The sequence below is a fragment of the Cyprinus carpio genome, chromosome B16, assembly GCF_018340385.1.
Source record: "Cyprinus carpio isolate SPL01 chromosome B16, ASM1834038v1, whole genome shotgun sequence".
Taxonomy (NCBI): Eukaryota; Metazoa; Chordata; class Actinopteri; order Cypriniformes; family Cyprinidae; genus Cyprinus; species Cyprinus carpio.
This window is the reverse complement of record NC_056612.1, coordinates 5,585,724-5,606,590: the sequence shown is the minus strand read 5'-3', so window position 1 is coordinate 5,606,590 and position 20,867 is coordinate 5,585,724. Positions and strand designations below refer to the sequence as shown.

The 20,867-nt window shown below is 38.9% G+C and overlaps 1 pseudogene; it reads right to left on the bottom strand.

Moving 5' to 3' along the window:
* Positions 1–20,867, bottom strand: part of LOC109106368 — a 142,162-nt pseudogene that overhangs the window by 37,076 nt on the left and 84,219 nt on the right.

Below are 20,867 nucleotides of genomic sequence, written 5' to 3'. Positions count from 1 at the left end.
CCATTCACTGTCACTGTATTGAAAAGAGCAGCATGAACTTTCTGCTAAACTTCTCCTTTTGTGTTGCACGAATGAAATAAAATCATGAGGTCTGGAATGCGTTTCTGAGAACATGACAATCATCTTGTCATTGTCAGAGAGACTGGACACTGATGCTACTCAGCGCTATTGTGGGAATTTTCACAGGCAGAAACCTTAAGAAACCTCATTCATAAAAATGCTTCATTAGTTTTATTAGATTTGGTTCGACGGCATATTAACTGGACTATGTGCTGACTGCCTACGTCTGGAACTGGGTCGTTATTTTAAAATGACGAGGGAAATACTCACAGTGGCTTTGACGCCGTCCTGGACATCTGGGACACGGGGCATAGCGTCGTAAAGGGAGGACACATAGGTGATGATGGACTTCTCATCAGGATGAGGCACATCCACATCTGCAATGAAAAGAATTGTAGATTAATAAGCGTTCAATGTTTCATTCAGCATGTTCAATAAAGAGATGAAAAAGAGATGCTTTGTCTACTGCAACTTCATGGAAGATCAGATCAAATTTCAATCCCAAAATTTGGATTTCATCAACATGAAAGGGAAACTGTGAATGTATTTTCTTCTCTGCTTTGATGTTTATCCAAATGAAACACGTAAAATATAAAAAAATAAAAAATAAAAAAAATCCATCAGGAATTGATTAGTTTAGTTTGCTACAACAATCATAATCATGAACAAATCATAAAATAAGTCAACGTTTTTAATAAAGAAAAAGAAGAAAAAAAGAGAAAAATTTGGATGGATAAATCAGGCTTAATAAACACTGTCAAAGTCAAAGGGGGTCACATACTTTTGACAATTGACACAAATGTCAAAGGATTGTAAACTCAGTGAAAGATCAACCTATGGTGTTACATTTAATCAGGATTTAGCTCCAAAAATAGGTGTTAATATCTAATAACTCTCTTAAAAATCAGTTTATAGCGAGATTTAACATTACCCTCTGGGTCAAGCAGTCGTGTGACCCCAAGCTCTCGCTCTGCCACTGTAAAGGCCTGCTCCAGGTTCTCCAGGTTGGTTTGGCGGTACACCTTCCCCATGTCAATAAACCTGGGCCTGGTGAAATCAAGAGAAACCAAACCATCAGCCTCAGGAAGTGTGTAATAAATGCAGCATACTGTAAAAAGTTGAAATCACTGGATCACTGAACAAAAAAATCCAATGCATAAAAAATGCAAACGCTTTACGATAAGATCACATTGTGCCAATTCCAATATATTTGTTACAGTTCATGTTACCTCTGGTCCATCAAAAAAACATTAACAGATACAACTTTTGATTTCAATAACGTATTATTAAATGTTGAACATGAACTAAGATTAATAAATGCTTCTGAAGTATATTTAAATTTTAGTTTGCGCAACTAATGTAGTTAATGTTAACAAATGGAACCTTACTGTAAAGTGACATTTTGTGTTGGTAAACATTTTGGTTCTTTGGAGTCAGTGGATTTGAATATTGCACAATATAATAAGTAAAAATGTTGCTTGATACTAGGGGATACAACGCAGTTAAAGTGACCACCTGCTCCATAAATCCAAATAACATGTGTCTCCTGAGGGATGGAGACATAACTCACATGCCATGAATACCCAGAGTTGGGAGCGGCTCCAAGCAACAGAGCGCGAACAACTACACACATTTACACCGAATGATTCAAACATCGAAACCTTTCGATTCTGCACCATAAAAAGTGTTAAAGTGTGATGAATGAAGCAAGCACCCAGGCATCTCTGTGAAATGTATGCTTGAAGGTAATGCATTAAATCCTCCAGCGTGGTATTGAGCATCTGCCACCATGCTCAGATCGTCCGTCCTGAAGCCTCCATGGATCTGCCTCAGGTCTCTCTCTGGTAAAGAGCCCACTGAGCTCCAGTCCGGCCCGTATCCCATCTGAGAGTCTCCGCTGGAGCGAGCACCTGGACTCTGGGAGCCCCGGCCGGAGTCCAGGGAACCTTCGGAGGGAATATCCTCGCACAGCATGACCACACGGTCCTCCACATCACTGCTGCTGGAGCTGGCCCGACGCTTCTTGAAGGACAGACGCCTCTTCATGTTGAGCATCATCGTGGCCCAAAATGTGCTACCAAGCAATGCAATTCCAAATACAGTATACAGTTCTTGCAATTCCAAATATCAATATCTCCTCTGCATGGTATTAGTTACTCAAAATTTGTTTCCAGAGAGCTCCAAAAAAGAAAGCAAACTGTCCTTGCAGTGCTGTTTTCTGTCATGCAGGTGGTGCCTGTAAAAGCCTCTTGCTCATTTCTGAAAGGAGGCAGATCTGACAAATCCTATGGGTGTTCCTGGCTGACAAAAGCATCAAATCCTCTCCCTTCATGTCAGGGTCAGTTGGGCGTTCCCAAGCTTTGCAGGTACATGTTAACATTTCAGAAAAGCTGCCCTGTGGGGAGGCCTGTCTCCACTCCGACAGGCACCACACCTCACGCTACAATATTTCTCTTTTCAGCCTTCATTGTAGATTTCATATAAAACAATTTTCTCATTCGTTCTCTTCCTGCTCTTTTTGTTCTCGCGTCTGCTTACAGAACACACCCTCATTACAGAAAACATTGCTTTTATTTGGCCTGGATCTGTGTGGCATGTGTAGACGGTTGTTTCCCGGTTGTATCATTCATTTTAATTAATGCTCATATCATTCCGAACCCATGTGGAACACAAAAGAAGATACTTTTAATGTTTTTTTAAAAAGACTAGTTTAAAATATTCAGACTTCATAGGCTGATTAAACTCTAGAAGACTGTCAGTGGTGTGCACAGTGCTGATTTGACACATCTGTGCTCGGGGCGTTTATCTCCACAGAAATATGCGCTGAATTCAGATCAGAACATTTCACTCCATAGCACCAAGGACAAGTTTGATCAAGAGTGAAGTTCAAATTTGAGTCAGGCAACACATTTCTATATTCCAACATTGCTAAAAGAAGACTGTATTTTAGGTAACTATCAGAAACATTTCAAGAAAATATCAGGAAACACCAAAAAAAAAAAAGTATGAATTCTGTGACAATGCACTGGTGACTACTAGTACTTTAGATTTTACAAGCCAAACCCCAATCTTGAGATGTAGTACAGAAGCACTTACTCGTGTTTGTGTATAACAGCGTTGAAGAGCTTTCCGTCCCTCCAGCTAGTGGTGAAGTTATCACAGCGGATACCAGAGTAACCCTCCACCATCCGCTGAGACCAGAGGAGCAGCTTCTCCTTCGCTGACATATCATCTGACTGACCGTTCACCTGGATATCTGAAATCTGCCAGCCCAGAAAAATGAGTTGCATGGATTTAATAACAAGTGGCTGCAGCAGCCATATGTTTATCATGTGCAAATCAATAAATAATCAAAGTGGTTGATTTCTCACACAAATTTCAGTCATGCACTACAACCAGCTCAGCCCCACTGAATACCATTGACCTCCTAAAACCCCTCTGAGACCCGTCATTAAAATTAATCCATGTACAAAAACAATGCAGTTCATTAAAGAAAAATCCAAGCTTGGAAATTGTTTTCACCGTCAGTGCAGGGTAAACTACATATTTAAACTGTAGCTTGCAGAGCTATTAGCTGCTCTGTTTGAAGCATTTAAACAACAGTATCTGCCAAAAAAAAAGAAAAAAAAAAAAACTTCATAAAAAAGCATACTAGATACAGTATGTATTTGACTACAAAAAAGACGAAAGATATACTTCTGGCAACATTGACAGATTCTGTTCATCTTTTTTTCAATGAATCAGTTATAAACAAACAAAGAGTTGGCTAAAATGAAAGTCATACTTCCAGACTAGAAGAGTATGTTTGAATATTGCTTTTCAGTATTGTAATTGTTCATGTACAATACAACATGCCATTGAAAACAGTACACCTTTTCTCCCTACAATACTACATGTTAGAAAAGCAGCTTCTTATTGAAAGCTGTGCTATCTTGATAACGCTTTTTCAATGACTGATGTAGTACAGTTGCTTTTAGTTACTCACAAACACTGTTGTAAGGCTTTGATTTTAAAGGGGTCCTATTATGCTCTTTTACAAGGTCCTGATTTTGTTTTTTCGGGGTGTGCTAGAACAGGCTCTCATACTAGGTTGTTCGAAAAACATATTTTTCACATATATTACATTATTACAACACCTCTCTCCCCAGTCTGGCATGAACGGCTAGAATAGTTCCTGCATCAAATGAAGGCCCGCCTTCTGAAATACGAAATGTGCTGTGATTGGTTAGCTGCGCCAGTGTGTGTTGTGATTGACAGCACTTGGTGCCTAGTCGCAAAATGTCATGCCCCTTATCGTAAACACCTGCTGCTAGCTTCAGTGTAAATATTGCGTCAAAATCAAATCAATTTGAGCGCAATTTAAACTCAGATGATTGTAACCACTCTAAGTTTGTCTGCCTTGGGAAAGCTAGCATGTCTCCAACGTGATGTGTGATAACACTCGTTGCCTTCTCTAGTGCAGCTCAACCACGTCTCATCCCATTCGTCGATCTTTGTGATGCAGGATTTTGTTTAGAATTTGGGGGAACTCAATAGAACACGATAAAGAGGCTAAGGAAAAGGGATGAAACACTCTAGACTTAAACTACTGTAAACTTAATTTCGAGGAAATCTTTTAAAAATAGCGCTTTTCTATCCTTATTTAAACAATCATTGACTAATTTTTAATGTCAGTCAGGATAGAAGACAAGCACATAGGAGGTTTCAAAACCTCAATATATTTCAAGCAGAAGCTTGGCACCATTCTAAAACCCTTGTCATGAGACTCTATTTTCGGTCAAAAGAGAAAGCTCCTTTATTTCTTGAGGAGGTGGGCAGAAGTTCATACGCCACATCTCTACATAAACCTCTGTGTAACTGTTGGAGGAACCACAAATCCTGCCAATTTATTTGATCAATCCAAGGAAATGAAATTCCCTCAAACAATGGAAGGACATATTGGAGCATTACAGTCGGCTGAATGTGTGAAAGTCTCCAGGCAGCTGCAGTTTAATTGTTTGAGGTGGAATAAATCAGGGTGTGGTTGTAATTGAACACCTTGAACAACAGATTCACATAATTTAGATCTACAAAACAGCCTGGATATTAGATTATGAAATTAGATTAGATCAGAGACTCTCAATTCCTCATGACGCCTAAGACACTGAAGAGATTTGTGTAGAGAATCAAACAAACAGCTTCATTTGAATATTCTATGACTGTTGTGGTTGTGTTGATATTCCTGATTAAAGGAGATTATTAAAAAAAAAAAAAATGCATGTTATTGCATGAGGCAGATACTGGTTTGAAGCAAAAAAGATTGACCCTGTTGATGTTTGATTGGAAAGCATCAAATCGATGACACCCAAAGAATTAAGTGAACCAGTGATTGAAGCGATTGATCAGACCGATCAGGAGCCCAAGAGGAGGAGGAGGAGGAGGTAAATGGTATGGGAACTCAACACTGACAGAACAGGAGACCTGGAAGTGGAGGATGATGGTCCATATCAGACCCAGTGTCAGCTTCGGGTTTCCGTCTGCAATGTCATCATTCCTGATATTCACCAGCTTGACCTGTGATTTACAGAGAAGAGCAGCATTTCACACTTGAGACACTGTCTCAATACTCTATGATTTACTTTTTCCATGAAAACACGCAAGGAGGCATTTAAAGTAAAATGTCTATGCTGCTCTTTTCCCCACTAAGATGACTGAAGATGCACATATTTTCTAAATGGCTTTTTCACGAATGAAAGAAAATACACAGGTTTGGAAACCAACAAGCTTGAATAAGGACAGTTAGGACAACTATAATTTTTGGACAACTATGCTTTTAATATAGTTTATATGTTGAGTTGTTCTCATACCTGCCGGCGTCTGAGGAAATCCAGTGCTATCTGCACATTCTGCAGTTTGTGAAATCGCATGCGCCCTCTCTCACGAGGCTGTGGAGACAGACGGAGAGTGAATAAGACATATGACATTGTTTAAAGAAGAGACGAGACTGAGACGTGTCCTTGAGTGCCCAGAGGAGCTTCTTTGGAAAGAATGAAGAACAAGGAGGAACTTGTAGTGAGGCTACAATATTTATGAACATTAATAATGCAAAGAAAAGACATTAAAGACCCCATGAAATCAAAATGTTTAGTCTATGTCTGCTAGCACTGAGGACATCTATATGCTAGGTGACAGAAAAACTAAATCTGCATTTAAAATATACATTTTTGATATTCATGTTGTGATCAGGAGCATATACAATTTTTTGTCCAATAAGCTCCATGCAAGAATGAGCATGTTCCCTACATAAATAATACCTGCTTTGATATACCAAGCCCCAATTTCCTGTTTCAAAATGTCAACACAGATAATGCAAAAAAAAATAAAAAAAATAAACTATAAAATGCATGTTGAGTCACGTCATGGGGTCTTTAAGCTTATTTGACAGAAGTGATGGTCTTGTGGCTTTAGGGATGTAACGTGGTATAATATTGTGGATGAATAACTACTGAATGCTAAATAAAAAAAACACTTTCTTTATTAAGGGAAACGACCCAAAACATTTGACTCCCCAAACACACTCCAAGAGTTTCAGACATCATTTTGTGACCTGAACAACTTTAACTTAAAAAAGCATGTCTTGCACAACTTATAATTGGTTATATATTGCTTCAAAATAAAAAAATTTGGCAGTCACTTAGCTATCATTCATTCACTGTACCGGTCACACACCCAAACTGTGACGAGGTTCAGATAGATGATGTCATAAAGAGAAACAGCGTCAGTCATGCGCAAGCGGAACCCTTATAACAGTCAAATTCCAGAATAAAAGTCCAATCAAATTAGAGGTAAAAACATGCTTTATTAAGACAGCAATGTTGTTTTTGATCTTAAAAAAAAGTATTTCAATATTGTTGTATAAGAGTAAATGAAACTGCTACTGTAATGCTATTCCTAATAGTAAACATTCAAAATAAAAGTCCCTAAAATTAAAAGAAAAAACATGCTTAAGACAGTAACATTTAGCTACCAACCTGCTGAATAATTACCCTGTAATCTTTATTTTTAAAGTGCCCCTACTTTGGATTTTTTTTTTAAATAACCTTTCCTGCAGTGTGTAACCTGGCTCTAAGTGAATGAAAACATCCTGCAAAGTTCTAAATCTAAAAGTGCACCGTGTATAAAGTTACTGTCTCTCAAAAGAAAGAGTCGACTCTGAATCATTGAAACGAGTCGTTTTTAAAACAAATCCCAAGCTGTATTGTCCACAAAGCAGCACTGCGCTCACAAACGCTGCTTTATCAGGCATCACAGGCGAGATGAAATGAAAATGAGACCAATCAGACCAATCACTGCTGATTAGCGTCACGCAAAAGAGGGGTTTGGGATAATGAATCATTGAGTGAATCATTTGGAAGTCGTTGAGCAAGGAAGGTAAAAATAAATGCAAAATTCAATACAAAATAAGTACCATAACTATAATGAAAACTATATTAGTATCTACACTGCTGCACAATAACATTACCCATAATAGGGGCACTTTAATTACCTGAGATATCTAGCATTTGATAGCCGTGAGACATACAGTAGCACTGAAGTAACTCTAATAACAAATGAAAGACTGGCGGACGTGACATCATGCGCAGGCCAGCCACAGTGAGTGACCCATGCCAATGAAGCATCTGCATCACTCACCAACCGCACGCTCCGCACAACGTCCCGCTCCCTCGGTTGACCAGCAAGAGAAGTGCAAAGAGAGCAGACAGAAGTCAGAGGGCAAAGGTCAGCAAAGAGATGGTGGGATGAAAGGCAGAGAAAGAGTCAAGGAGGAGCCACACAGATTCAAAAGAAAAGCCGAAGAGTGACGTTAATGTCTGAGCTACAGCCAAAAAAAAAAAAATGAAGCAGTTTGATGGGAAGATATCAAGAATTTTTCTAGAATATCTGAACCCAGTGTTTTGGGTGTGATTCAACAAAACGTGTTTAAAATTTAGAGACGTATTCCAAGGCATCACCCATTAATATGTCTTCTTTAACCTGGAGATCTGGATCAGGACTTTGGATTTGTGTGAAGGCTGAGGGCGAGGTCGGAGGTGGAGGAAGAAGTTTGGTTACACTCACCAGCGTCTCTCCGGAGAGGACCTCCAGAAGGGAGATCAGGTTATGTCCATCTCGGAGATCTTCATACAGGTCATTCACATGACGCTGAGTCTGAGGATGCAGAAAAAGCAAAGATCAGTTTATAAGAGTCACACTTAAAAAAAAAACACATCCCTGCAGAAAGAAAACCCAGTCAATTCTGAAGATTTCATTCCTCACAAATAAACACTAAACTTACAACCTGATCCTAATTGTAGCATTGTGTTTGTAGCACATCCTGATTACTGTTTGATGCGATCAGATCCATCCATGATTTTTCTGGACGTTGAACTTTTTTTGACAGGTGACTGCATGTGTGATTTAGCTGAATTGGTTAAACTGGCTGCAGGTTTGTGTTTAATTAGTTTGGAGGACAAAATCACGCACCTAGAATTTACACTTTCGGTCATTTTGTTGACAACATTTTGTCATAATTCATCCAACCTCATGTATATTGTCTTTTTTTTCCCCTCAAATGAAACACAAGATGTTAGGCAGGAAGGCTGAGCTTCTACATTTTATTCTATTCAAGGAAAGTTAGCAGTGATGCCAATCCAAGTCCTATTTATTCCAACTGACTTGTCATTTGGAAATGTTACTTGAAATTTTCTGCTACTTTTAGGTTCTTTTTAGAGCTTGGCAGTATAAATCTAGAGCCAGTGTTCTTGTACAGGATAGAAACAGAAGCTTAGACATGATGCCTAACATCACCTCGGACAGTCTGATCACCTTTCTTTGTTTCTCACCCCCAAGTATTCACCCCTCATCAACCGTGTGAAGCCATCAGTGAGAACCATCAAAGTGTGGCCAGCTGGAGCAGACTCTTTACTTCAGGACAGGTTTCAACACACGGACTGGAGTATGTTTGCTTCTCAGGCTGCCTGTGGCTCTCACACGGACATTGATACCTATACCTCCTCTGTACTGACTTACATCAACACCACCATTGACAGTGTTACATCAGAAAAACAGATCACAACATACCCTAATCAGAAGCCATGGATGAACAAGGAGGTGCGAATTCTGCTGAAAGCCCGCAACACTGCCTTCAGGTCAGATGACGTGCAGGCATACAGTAAATCCAGGGCTAACCTGAAAAAGGGGCATCAAAAAGGCCAAGTACTGCTACAAGCTGAAGGTAGAGGAACACACTTTTCCAACTCTGACCCCCGACGCATGTGGCAGGGCATCCAGGCCATCAGTGACTACTACAAGCCAAGCAACTCCACTCCAACGGTCACGGACGTCTCCTTCCTTAACGAGCTTAATGACTTTTATGCTCGCTTCAACAGCGACAGCAAGGAGATGGCCACCAAAACCACACATTCAGCAGATCACCAACCTCTCAAACTCACCTCCACAGATGTCCACACTGCATTAAGCAGGATCAACGCACACAAGGCTGCCGGCCCGGACGGCATTCCTGGACGTGTGCTTAGAGCATGTGCAGAGCAGCTTGCAGGGGTCTTCACAGACATTTTCAACCTGTCCCTCACCCAAGCAACTGTGCCAACATGTTTTAAGTCCACATCCATTGTGCCAGTACCGAAACACTCCTCCCCAATGTGCCTGAATGACTATCGCCCTGTAGCACTCACACCCATCATTATGAAGTGCTTTGAGCGATTGGTCCTAGCACACCTCAAAGACTGCCTCCCACCCACACTGGACCCACACCAATTTGCCTACCGCAGAAACAGGAGCACAGAGGATGCAGTATGCACAGTGCTGCACTCTGCACTCACACACCTGGACAATAAAAACACATATGTACGGATGTTGTTTGTTGACTTCAGTTCAGCATTTAACACCGTCATTCCCTCCAAGCTGACCACAAAACTTGGAGATCTGGACATTAACACCTCCCTCTGCAACTGGATTATGGACTTTCTGACCAACAGGCCTCAGCATGTTCGGTCAGGCCACACCTACTCCACCACCATCACACTTAACACCGGCGTACCACAGGGCTGTGTGCTGAGCCCATTCCTCTACTCCCTCTACACCCCACGACTGCAAGCCTGTGCATGGATCCAACTCCATTATTAAGTTTGCAGACGACACCACAGTGATTGGCCTCATCAGTGACAACGATGAGACTGCCTACAGGGAGGAGGTTCAGCACCTGGCCACATGGTGCGCTGACAATAACCTGCTCCTTAACACCAGTAAAACAAAGGAGCTCATTGTGGACTTCAGGAAGAAGAAAGGAAGCACGCATGACCCCATCCACATTAACGGGATGGTTGTTGAACGTGTCTCCAGCTTCAAGTTCCTGGGAACCACCATCACGGAGGACCTGTCCTGGACCACAAACACCTCCTGCCTGGTCAAGAAGGCTCACCAACGCCTCTTCTTCCTCAGGACACTGAAGAAGAACCAGCTGTCTACAGCCATAGTGGTGAACTTTTACCGGTGTGCGATCGAGAGCATCCTGACCAGCTGCATCACAGTCTGGTATGGGAACTGCACGGTGGCTGACCGCAAAGCACTGCAGAGGGTGGTGAAACACTGCCCAACGCATCACAGGGACACCACTTCCTGCTATTGAGGACATCCAGAGGAAACGCTGTGTACGTCGAGCTCGCAGCATTCTTAAGGACTCCTCTCACCCTGACCATGGACTGTTTAAACCTCCTGCCCTCCGGGAGGCGCCTCAGGAGCCTCCGGACAAGGACCAGCAGATCCAGGAACAGCTTTTTCCCTACAGCTGTCTCCTTGCTGAACTCTGCCCTCTGACACCCCCACACCATACACACAGACTCCTCCCCCACTTCATCACTACATCTGACTGATTTATTTATTTATTTATTTACAACAAGCAAAAACAGCAAACTTGCTATTACTTGCACTACTGTCTGTTCACCCAGGAACACTGAATAACCCATTTGCACACTGAAATATTTCTATGCACTTTACTTTCCATTGCAATAGTTTAAATTGTTCATATGTACATAGTTCTGCCTATAGTGTACATACACTTCACATATTTCATCTGTATAATATGTTCATAGTACACCTATCTGTATATCATGCTGATAGTATTTAAAATCTGTAAATTTTGTCCATAATACTTATCTGTATAGTTATTGTACATATTGTAGACCCTGTATATTCTGTACTTACTGCTTATTGCACTTCTGGTTAGATGCTAACTGCATTTCGTTGCCTTGTACCTTACATGTGCAGTGACAATAAAGTTGAATCTAATCTAATCTAATCTAATCTAACATCTTATTTTTTGTGTAAAAGTTTAGAACAACGTGATTTTGACCAAATGATAATTTCTGGGTCTCTGAAACAGTTAAGACTCCAAAACTGGGCAACTCGAGCAGGAACTCTAAACACAAGCATGTGTGTTTCTTGTTAAGAGAGGGAAAAAACCTGAATTCAAAGTGATTGATTTGTGTTTTACTCAGTGTGTACAGGACAGGGCAATGCTTGACTGCAGGCAGAAGAGCGGCTCACCTGCCTCACGTCAAAAAATATCTGTGTCAAATGATTTACTGAATGACAGAGTTTAAATTAAATTCTGAAGCTCTAAATCAGCCACTCAATCATTGTACAGCTGAAACCTCGTTGCGTCAGATCTCAGCTTCAATAATAAAAACACACAGATTTCCTGTGGATGAAGGACAGACTGGGCTTCCTCAGGTTTTTATCATGCAGCTATATCAACATGCACTGCTGCAAAACACTCAAACCTCTGCAGCTCGCTTGAAAATCCTTAAAGCTTCAGTTCACAGAAAACTGACAGTTCTGTGATCATTTTTTCCCCCTCATGTTGTTGCAAACACATTCAAACCACTGTTACTATAGTTGTTATATAGATCACAATTTATAAATTTAGCAACATTGCTTCCTATAATCCAAGTACAATGACAAAGCTGTTGTCACTGTACATCCAGTATGTGAGTGATAAGGTGGGGTTTCATGCACATGATATGTGATGAGGCAGTGCTGAATTTTTTTCTTCATTTCCTTTGGTTCTTTAGCTGTAGATTTCTTTGCTGCTGTGCATGAGACTAAAACTAATGGCAACCAATGGGCCATTTTCAAGCTCAAGCTGTGAGCATGGTTCAGCAGAAGAGCCTCGGGGAGGACAGGCGCACTGAACATGCGTGTGAGAGAGCAGAGCATGCTGGGACACGCTGACAGATGGACCTACCTCAGCTCTCTGGTGCTGAACGAGGAGGAGAGAAGAGCACAGAGAGATGAATGGCGTTACATCGATTAGAAATGGAAGAAAGAAGTGAAAGTTGAATGATGAAGGACAACATTAAGATTAGTATGATTTAAAATCTGATGCTGATATCAGCTACATCAGTTTTTCTCTTTTTATCATGTTCAAAACCTGCAATTTATCTTTTTCCACAGACAAAAAAAATAAGACATTCAGCAGAAAGTCCAGTCTGTTCTTCACATTAAACGAACACTTCATTTGAAGCACTGATGGTCGTTTTTATTCATTGCTTGGCTGTTTCAGCTGATTTGCACTTGATTTGTATGAAAAAGCAGCCTGGATGTTCTGACAAATAACTCATTTTGGCTTCCACAGGAAAAGAAAAATCAAAGCGGTTTTAGAATGACATGAGAGTGAGTAAATGAATTCTTTTTCCATCGTGGAAACTTAACATCTTATTTGGTTAAATGTTGTTATACCTTGAGGAACACTCACTGGAAATAATTTTCTACTTAATTCTTTACAAATATTAATATAAAATGTTCAGAACTGCCCTTTCCCTTGATGTATTTTAAACGTCTTAATATAAAGCATTTGTAAGCTGGATAAATGAATTTGATTCAAGGACGGGACAACAGACAGAAGCTACTGGGGTCTAAAGATAAAGCCAAATTGGCATTACTTCTGAAGTTCAGCACAATGAAACCTCCAGCCGCTTTTCTTTCACAAAAACATCTATTCATCCAACTGAAAGTGAAATGTCAGAGTGAAAACAAGGCTCATATTGAGTCCACTGGAGGTCTCTGTTGATGCATTAAATGTCAGTCAATATGACAGAACCTCACACACAAATCATACTGTCTATGACTGCAATGAACTTCATCACAATGGATGACTCTTTGCTATAATGCATTACATCACAGTCTGTATATCACAGCAATGCATGAGTGTATTATACTGTAATAAGTCTCATTTGTGCCATCTATCTCCATATATTTGACCATTAGCCCATGTTTTCCTCACACATATTTTCTCAATCAGCACAAAGCAATAGCAGCATCTAATAAGTGCTAGATAACAGCTGGTGACAGGGACAAACCACAGAGCAAACTGTTTTTGTGATCTCTAAGTGTTTGTCAAGGTCAAACTCAAACATTCAGTCCGCAAATATAGAGGTGTCAATGTAGATAATATAAAGATAGCATAAAGAGTAAAAAAACATACTTAGTGTTTGTACTAAATACAAATGATTTGAACATTTGCTGCCAAGTAAAATTATAGGTTTCATTTCAGTCCTCCAAAAAAAAGCTTTTGTTTAATCACAGATAAAGGGCTTTAAATCACACCGATCTCGATGTTATCTGATGCTGCTGAAGGGTTGAGATGAGCAGACAAACCCAGCCAAACATCTGCAGCACATGGCTTAACTGACAAGTGTTTATACCCTGATTATGATATGCATGCTGCAAAATGAATCCAGATGTTCATGACACACTGGTTTGTCTTATATCAACTCTTGTTCTGAAGGGGTCTCGTGTTTTGACTCCTCTACGGTGAATGAACAGGCTTGATTGATTTCTGCCTAAATACTAGACACTTTAGACTAGACGATGATAAACGAGCTGTGTGTAGATTTATAACATGTGTGGACAGGATATGATCTGCTTCTCTACGGTGGATACTAACAGAAATCATGTTCAGCCAAACAGCTGTTGTGTCCCCAAATGGAAGAGACTTTAAGATAAGTACATTAGTTTCTAAACTGGGTGTTGTGACATAGTGGCTAAAAATTGCACTGGTAACTAATAGTAGTGGTATGTGTGAGTAATACACTGGGAGACATGATAAACTGGTAGCAATTTAACAAGGAGTATTATCTGTCCATCATGGTTATGCTCGCATGACATCGCAGTGCTGCTATGTAATAAAAGTTTATGTGTTTAAGCCTTTCTTAAAGTGATTTTCATTATTAAAGTGCAATAAAACATGAAAGAGCTTAATTTGATACTCGAACACTGTTCTGACTATGATTATAAAACTACACTAAACTAAAACTTAAGCTATAAAAGAAAAATGTTGCTTGAAATAGTTTAACTTTTAAGCTTTTACCCCCTCAACTTGTTGTACTAAAATAACTAAAACTTAAACTAATTTAACAGTAAAATTTACTGATTTTATAATTATATAGACATATTTAGGGGGGAAAAAAACTTGACGACAAATGACAAAATCTCACTTTAAAAATTACTTTACTTTTTAAACTTTAAAATTAAAATTAAAATGGAAAATAAAAACTTTTTAAATAGCACATTTAAAAAAAAAAAAAAAAAAAAACTATAATAATAATGATATCTTTTTAATCAGTGCACACACCCAAGTACATAGAGTACAGAAAACCTTATCACACAGTTCTTTTTCACTGTTTACTTGTCTAAGCTTTTACTGTGCATTAGCTAGGCTATTATTAGTTTTGTTACAAAAGTTTTTTTTTTTTTTTCATTAAAACTACATTGTGATCTATCATTTCACAACAACATGTGAGATGTTGATCACAAAACCCACTCTGCATGAACTAAACCTATGATACTCGTGATGTGAAAGTGTATAGTAAGTTGAATTGGATTTGTTTGTTAAAATGTTAATCAAATAAGCAAATAACAGTAAAATCACAATTTGAACATGAATGGAAGAGTACGCAGAAGAGCAGAGCAGGATCAATAATTGCTGGTCATATTATCCTGAAAAATTGCAGTGAATAATGAACATAAAAGTACCTTTATTAAGTGTTTGTTCACCCATTTAGTGAAAGTCTTCTTCTGCACTCTATCCCGTTCATCTGTAAAAGACAAAGAAAAAAAATTCAGCATATGAAGGAATTTACATCATTTTGTAAATACTGCTGATTATTAAAATAACGTTTCGATGTTAAACTTTAAAATGCTAAATCCCTATAAATAAGCAATTAACAGGTTAATTTCACTGAAAAGTGCAATACCATCTCTGTGATGCTTTCAAATCACTGATCTGTTGATTTGATTGTCACGTTCAGCTTAAAACAACACTGATGCAACCACTACTGTGAGTGTGTTTCCAACCAGACTGTTTAATAAAGAAACTCAATAACCAACAGCAGAACGTTTTTAAATCAGCTCTTTTTGCATAGGAGCGGCTCACACCTCCTATCAAAACATTAAAACTCAGCACCCGCGAGGCACACCCATGTGAGAAACCGATCTCGGGGTAATGACTGCAGGAGATATCTAGACAGCTGCAGGTTCGGAGGAGAGAAAACGGGATGCACTGTGAGGCCTCATGCAGGCTGGGAAAATTCACCAAGTGTGCATCACTCATGACTGACCCAACACCACTGACACACCCACAGCCTGCAGAATCATGTTCCTTCAGCAGCGAGAAACACGAGAGAGCACCACATACAAACTACCAACACCTGCATCTGTCATCATTACTGGAGACCTTGCAAAGCACTGCAGCTCTGTGTTGTTCAGAGTAATTTGAAGCAGCATGCTCACATTTATGGGAAAACTTTGTGAGTTAGTTAGTAAAGTTGGTTATTTTTTCTATTAGTTAGCTTTAGCTACACTTCTGTGTACTTAACCATTTGATACATGCATGGTGCATTGTAATTACATTTTAAGTAATTGTACTTAATTACCATGGGTCATTACAGCGTTAACTTTATCCCTATCTGTAACTCAACCCTTACCGCAAAACCTAATCACTATAACCCTAACCTTACCCTTACTCCCAAACCTAACCATACCGCAAGCTCATTAGCAAAAAATGTGTACGTTTTTCAGAACTACATGTAGTCACACAGCAAAATCTTAATGCTAGTTTATAGTAGTTAAGGCCACCTAATATATTGTAAAGTGTGAAGTTAGTGTTCAAAGTAACAGAACAAAACTAGCCTACTTCAAAGTAACAGAAAAAAAAGATATTTGTGTAGAAAAATACACAAAACAGCATGCAGAAGCATGAGAAATAAGAGTCTGTGATAGAGATTTCAATACACCTCTTTCTGGGAGGAAAACTGCTGTAAACTTGAATCATAGCTCAGCTATAATTTGTCTAATCACAACATCAAACCTGAACCAGCTGCATCAGGTGCACAGGACATCCCAACACCACATCAGCTTTGCCAATGCCATTTTGCAGCAAGGACTGAACTATGTTGAAATATACTAGGAATCAGGTATAAAGCGATATCGAAGAAATGCATGAGCCAAAACGTGAGTGGCTCATCCAGTCAAATCCCAACACCTCAATCCAATGAATTTACTCTTCTGTGGAATCAAATGTTCTCCGTTCAATAAAATGTTGTTAAGTACAGCATGGTACTTCAATGCATAACACGATATACAACTGAAACTGTTTGCTGATGTTAACACCGAGTGTTGAGGGAACAGCTGATTCAGACCCGCAGGACTTCTGCTTCTGATGGGTGGAGTATGACATGAGCAGGTTATGAAATATCACTGCCATGGTGACTATCATGGGTGGAGGCAGTAAACTTTGGCCTCGGTCATTAATGTAAGACTTCCTTTTAGTGTTTGAAGAGTCCTACTGATGATGTGGATAATTATGAACAGCTTTACGGGGGTCGTCAGCAGATCTTTGTCCTTTGACCACCGTTCACTGCTTTCTCTCCTCTAAAAGTTGTATAAAGTTACAGCAACCAACGCCCTTGTGATTCAGCGCACAACTCCTGCCCTCTGGGGTGTGTGAGGCATGCAAGATAATTCATTTTTTTATCTATAAAATGAAATTTTATCCAGCATTATTGTACACTATAGTGTCAAATGCACTTTCTCTGTTTGCTCACCACTGTTTGCTGATGACATACTGAACGAGCCAATCCAGTGAATGTCACCTCAGTCCCAGTTAACACACTTTACACTGGTAAATATATGTCATCTATTTGAATATTGGTAAGGTGAGCTTCTGTGTGAGCCGGTTTTATGGTGTGAATTAAAGACCTGAGCAAAACAAAGACAGATTGCAACATTATATGGCTAGAGATAAGCCTTGAGTTGTTGATCTTCTAATATCAGATCTCATTATAATATTTTCTAATATAATCTTGTTTGCTTACAAGATTGCATTCAAAAAGGTGAAAATTTGTTTTAGTACATTAATAAGTAGTATCAATACATCAAGACAACAAACCTAAGCCATATACACTGCAAATACTACTACTACTACTAATAATAATTATAGTAAAATAATAAAATAAGATATGTTGACTTAAAAAGCAAATTTGCATATGGTATTAAGACTTTTTCTCAGAGAATATATCTTGACTGAAATTGTTTTTCTTACTCCATTTATGCTTAAATCTTAATCTGACACAGTTTCACTTCTCAATTAAACTGATCTTGATTTATAAATGGGTTACACTTTATTCTGACAGTCCACTTTAGAAATTCTACTCACTATAAGTCACTTTGCAACTACATGTCAACTAGCTCTCCTTAGAGTGTTAGTAGACCGTTAGGTTAGGGTTACTAGACATGTAGCTACAAATTTATTCCTAAGAATGTTTCCAAAACCAGAATACTGCTTGAAATCAAAGATTAGTTTCAATGTATGTCTTTGGAGTTCATACGCTAATAATAACTAGAGATCTGACTGTTACAAAGAAGAGATTTCTCTTCCATCATGAGCAGGTGCATTTCCTAAGTACCTTTCCTGCCTTCCAAGGCTTTCAGCATTCCCTGATAGTGTAAGTCATCTGAAGGGATCCTCTCCAGGCTGTCAGTCAAATATTCCCTTCGTCTCTGTTGCATACTCATCTCCTTTACGTCACGCTAATACAGAGTCACAAACCACAGCTCTTTACAAGCTCCTTATCTTCACTTGTCCGAATCGAAAGTTGCAGCGATGCTCCTGTTCTGCTTTCTTTCTGTTTAACTCCTGCCGTCCATTTCCTAGCTCCTCTAAATGATGTCACTAGCTACAGGTTGTAGGCCTGCTCTTGTTCTGACTGCACAGAGACATGGAGGGCATTCTCTTGGCCCCGCCTCGGCCCTAAATTGTCATGTTGGTGGAGCCGAGGCAGGAAGAAGAAGGGAAAGTGAGTGAGAAGGTGTGTCCGCCAGCATGCCTCATCTAGAATCCCACACCCTCTCCAAACACACACACACTAAATCATTACAGTCTCTAAAGAATAACGCAACAGGAAGCGCCTTGTGTAACTGCATGCTAAACGAGTGTAGAACTGGTCAAAAGAGCCTTTACAGGAACAGGATTACGTAATCACGCTCTAAAACCTACTCATGCCAATAGACATTACACCACACACACAAGTATACGCCTCTTTAATGATTAACCTGTGTGATGACAAACCTGAGAGGTTGGGCAAGTATGACTAACTGAGGCAGGGTGAGGCTCTGGGATGGGCCGCTCAGGTCCACACACGCTGGAGATTTACAGTACTGAACCCAGTAAAATACATAACTAGAAGCTGGAGAATCAACAGCCAGAAATACAAAGAAAAATCTTTATAAGAATCATCTGGCTTTCTTGTTTGCATGAGTGTGTGCGCATGTGATCAGCCTGTACGTGCAACATCTTCCATCACTAAACACTGTGTAGATATGTTCATAAACGATTACCGGACTATATGGAATACAATTTTAGTCTTTACACTTTGAAATTTAACGTGTTACTTGCAAATCTACACAATTCATGAGTGAAACTACACTAAACTACACTTTCTTTTAGCATAAGAAGACAAAGACTTATAGATCAGCTCTGCTTAAGTCATAAAGACATAAACCTACAGCAGAAGATGAAGACGAGGATGGGGCCTTCATCACACGCTCATCATATTTCTCAGCAGATATGGAAGCTGACGCCTTCATTTTATAGACGTCTAAATGTCTGTCGATACAGAAGAAGCTAACAAGGTGCGGCTTTCTTTTTTTATGATTTACATTTTTCCAGTCAATTTTTCAGTTGATTTAAAATATTTCCTACCCACTTTGACTTCAAGTTTTGTAGCCTTAAATAAGTCAAAATTATTTATGTATTTATGTATGTAAGTGTTGGATTTTTTTAAATAAATCAAGGTCACATTAAATTGATGAAAAGTGTCAGTAAAGGCTTTTAAAATGTTGGAAAGGATTCCTATTTCAAATAAATGCTGTTCTTCTGAACTTTCTATTCATCAAAGTTTCCTGAAAAATAAAATGCATCACGATTTCCACAAACATATTGTGCAGCACAACTGTATTCAACATTGATAAAAATCAGAAATGTTTTTTGAGCAGCAAATCAGCATATTAGAATGATTTCTGAAGATCATGTGACACTGAAGACTGGAGTAATGATGATTTGATCACAGCAATAAATTATATTTTACAGTATATTCACACAGAAAACAGTTATTTTAAATTGTAATAATATTTCACAATATTACCTTAATAAAATTAACTGACTACTTTTATATTTACACAAGTACGTAACCTCATATTAGATGTGATCAGCCTTGTTTAATTACAGTGCCCTTGAAACTTATTAACTTATAATTAGATCATTTATTGTAGATGTAGTTACCCATTCACATATATACAGTAATTATTATAAAAAATTGATTAAAATCGGTTAATTATATAATGATATTGAAAATATCTCATTTAAACCACAAAGAAAGAGTAATTCTGCTGATTGCAAGGACACATTTATGAGATGCTCTTTTATTGTGTTTTTAGTCCACATGATTACCAGCACTAATAATAACATCATTCACAGACCAGCTGATGCTTAATAATCCACACAAAATGACAAGAGCTTAGATCTGATTGGCTGGATTAACAATGAGCCCTTCTGAAGATATGAGCTCACAAGATACTCGGCGTTATACAAATACAGCCTTCGAAGATGATCAAGAGCTTTGTTTGAGACACGTGATATCCTCGAGCACAACCATTTATTTAGATGAACTTTTTTTTAATAGCAAAAACTGTGCTTGGTTCTCGTCCAGAGCTGCAATATGAACCGGGCTTTATTCCAACAGTCAAGTCTGCACAAGACGAATCATTCATGATCCTCCACATGCGCAGAGTGAAGCATGATGGACCTTTTGGATCAATATAAAGTGTTTCGATTTCATCTTTCAACCTCACATAAACAGTCAGATGAGAAGTTTGCATATCATCATATTTGATACAATCAGGCTTTTATGGCTCATATGATATAGAGGATATATAGGGGAGGAAAAACTAAATTTTATCCAGACTCAAGGTGAGCAAAATATGCAATTTAGTGCAGATGCTGATATTTATATGACCAAAAAGTAAGATGAAACTTTGCTTGCTTGTTATGTAAAATCAATGAGATATTTACAGCTGTTACTTGCATAAAATGATATAAACATCAGTCGTCACTCTATATCTCCAATAATATGTCTTAGTAAGATGAGATTTAAAGGGTCATATGATGCTGCTAAAAAGAACATTATTTTGTGTGTTTTGTGTAATGAAATGTG